The sequence below is a fragment of the Octopus sinensis genome, unplaced genomic scaffold (assembly GCF_006345805.1).
Source record: "Octopus sinensis unplaced genomic scaffold, ASM634580v1 Contig10247, whole genome shotgun sequence".
NCBI lineage: Eukaryota > Metazoa > Mollusca > Cephalopoda > Octopoda > Octopodidae > Octopus > Octopus sinensis.
The window spans coordinates 12,501-15,880 of record NW_021832045.1 but is presented as its reverse complement, the minus strand read 5'-3'; the positions used below and the strand labels follow the sequence as shown (position 1 = coordinate 15,880).

Sequence of the window (3,380 nt, the reverse complement as noted above, 5' to 3'; positions counted from 1 at the left end):
AGTTTCGGGATTGTTGTCCCTCGTCAACGGGCGGTAACCACCAGGTAGCGATGAAAGTGAAGGTTCCTTTGCAAATATATATAAGTTTTTCTAATGGCGTCTGCCACTGATGTATATATATATATATATATACACACATATACATATATGTATATATCAAAGGAGGTATAACAGAAATTCTGTCTGTGGTGATGATATGAAACGCCAGCAAATTTTTTTTTTTTTTTTTTTTTCCTTTTTGTTTGTGAGAAATAATGCATTCGGAAGGGCTCAGACTACAGAAAACAAAACCGAAACTAGAGAGAAAAACAATAAACTAAACAGTAAAACATTAAAATGACAAAGACTCTTTACCGATATATTTCTTCTTCGTTCCGTCCATCGTCGGCCACTGTGGAGCTCAGGCGGACTTTAACTCCGACTGCCATGTCACGGTTCTTCCGAATGCACGAAACGCATCCATCGACGTCGACCACATTCAGGGAGTCACATTCGCCGCCTTTTGCTAAAAATAAAAAAAAACTCGTGCGTATATAGATAGATAAATAAATAAATAAAGAGAGAGAGAGAGAGAAAGAGAGAGACAGAGACAGAGACAGAGAGACAGACAGATAGATAGATAGATAGATAGATAGATAGATATGTTTCTTTATTAGCCACACAGGGCTGCACACAGATAGAACAAATTACAAGGTAGAGCTTTTCTTTTGAAGGTTTAAAAAAAAAAAAAAAGGAAGGGGGGTTTCGATCAAAAGGGATCGTAAAAGGAGAGAAAGAGGACAAAAAAAAGGGGGGTTAAAAAAAAAGGGGGAGAGGAAAAAAAATTGATCAATAGGGATCGTTATCACAGAAATGTCAATATGAAGTGTAAAGGGGAGGACAGGTGAGGTTTACCCGTGGAAAGAAAAGCCTACGGAAAAGACCACGGTAACCTCGGTCAATGAAGTCACATTTTATATTTCTTTTTTTTTTTTTTTTTTTTTTTGCAAATAAGCAACTCTCTGTTTTCGATTTCTGGGTTCATAGGACTATGCTCAAGGTGGCTTCGTCATTCATACGTGCCATTCTTGCTACATTCACCCATCTTTTTTTAAAACATTCGCTAGACAAAACTTGCCTCTCTACTCTCACTTCCTTTTCAAGTGGTACTTGAAGAAGTTGATGAGAGATTGACCAGAGAGGAAAGTGTTTGTCTCCAATCCTTTCAGACGCGTCCACCAGATACATTCTTTCGCCATAGCCACAAGGATGATGAAAATAGCTCTTCCTTCCCGTTTGAAGGAAGGAGGCGTGACAATATTGACGATAGACTCAGCTGATAAACCGACTCGTCCCACACGTGACAGCAGTTGTTCGACATAAGCCCACAGGTCGGAAATTGTTGGACACTGAACGAGTGCATGCAGAACGGTTTCGTCGCTCTGACCGCATCTCGGGCAGGTCGGCCCCGTGTTTCTCGAGCCGTGTCTGTAGAGCTTATCCCGAACGGGTAGCGCTTCTCGGTAGCACTGCCAGGCCAGGGATCTCTGGAAGTTGTCCATGGGCCCTGGCCCGAAAGTCGTCCTGAACAGGCGGGTCAGGTACTCCTCGTCGACGTCCAGGTTCGCCCCGAGCTCGTCGTCGTACCTCCCCTCCACTAAACCCCTATAGAATGCTTTGGTTGTGTTGAAGTCACTTAAGGTCGACCCAGGAGTGACAGATAGATAGGTAGACAAACAGACAGACAGATAGATAGATAGATAGATAGATAGATAGATAGATAGATAGATAGATAGACAGACAGCCAGACAGACAGACAGATAGACATACAGACAGACAGACAGACAGACAGACAGATAGATAGATAGATAGATAGACAGACATACAGACAGACAGACAGACAGACAGATAGATAGATAGATAGATAGATAGATAGATAGATAGATAGATAGACAGACAGACAGACAGACAGACAGATAGATAAATAGATAGATAGATAGATAGATAGATAGATAGATAGATAGATAGATAGATAGATAGATAGATAGAGACAGACACTCAGACGGACAGACAGACAGACAGACAGATATCTTTCAAGAGTCATTTACCACGATAGGACCTAATGGCTCGGTCTCGTAGGGAAACGACGAGAACTGGAATTCATTGTTATACCAATAAAATTTCCCTATAAGAAACGTCTAACTTCGTAAAATATTTAATTTTGTTTAATTTATACCAAGTTATGCCGTGCTGATGATTCGAAAGAAGGATAAAATGAGGCTAATCAAGGCACCGATGGCTAGAAACGTTAAGAACTTTATATATTCTGTACACCTTTACTCTTTTATGTAAATGTCAAACTTTCAAATCTGCCTCAATTCAGCTTAGCTAAAGGATTGTACCACTTGCCAAACTTACCGCCAGCCGCGCATCCGGAAGCAGCCAGTCCCTGTGCAGCAATATGGATGAAGCTTAAAACACGTGTGTTTCGTTGTTCGGCCACATATTTCCGTAATCCGGCAAAGGTTGCAGCTCCTAGAAAGAGGAAACAGAAGAAGAGGATAAAGACAACAGCAATACGCATTTAAAAACCTACGTAATAAGTAAGCACACACACACACATGTATAAATATATATATATATAGATCAGTGCTTTTCAAACTTTTTGCTGGAGCGGAACCCCAAGGAAACATTCCACTAATAGTCTTATGCACACGTATCTGCACAGGAGAATTAAAAATTACTGCCGATTTTCGTAGTTTTGTAACTTCTTGCGGAACCCCTGGACTGTACTGGTGGAACCCTAAGGTTCCGAAGAACCCTGGTTGAAAACCACTGTTATAGATATATGTATATGTATATATATGTGTGTGTGTATATAGATAGATATATGGATATATGTATATGCATGTGTGTGTGTGTGTCTGTAATATACCCGTGTTCTGAAATAAACATTGCCGTGGACCATATATTTAACACTCTGAGTATCCCTTAGTCGTCCACCAATATGCTCCAGACTATAACCGAAATCGGTCTCAAATTTTGATTTGCTTTTAAAAGAGAACGGATAAATTAGATAATGTTGTCCTTGATGTTCAAAAATATCAGGGTGATAGACATGTTTCGATCTATTTAGGACTCACCAGCCGAGTATATTCACCTCAGAATTAGAAGTAAATTGGCAGTGAGAGTCTGTGAATAATTGGGTCGTTGGCTTAGGACTTAGGTCTGTCATAAGCCCAAGGACTCATAAGGCCGAACTTAACTCGGTTTCCATAGCATATAAGTGAGTGAGGTTACAACCCTTTTTCCCTGGATAGGATGCTAGTCTGTCGCAAGGCTGACTTCCAGGCTAGTAAAGGAAATCATTTTACAGCTGAGTAGACTGGAGCAATGTGAAA

General features: G+C 40.5%; 1 long non-coding RNA gene across 1 annotated transcript in view; it reads right to left on the bottom strand.

Moving 5' to 3' along the window:
- Positions 1–352: 352 nt before the first annotated feature.
- The window catches only part of LOC118761187, an 11,779-nt gene continuing 8,751 nt past the window's right edge, over positions 353–3,380 (bottom strand). Inside the window, exons 2-3 of the long non-coding RNA XR_004997202.1 lie at positions 2,398–2,514; positions 353–505 (exon numbers count right to left, since the gene is read on the bottom strand). This is a non-coding gene — a long non-coding RNA (uncharacterized LOC118761187). The remainder of the gene's footprint in view (positions 506–2,397; positions 2,515–3,380) is intronic.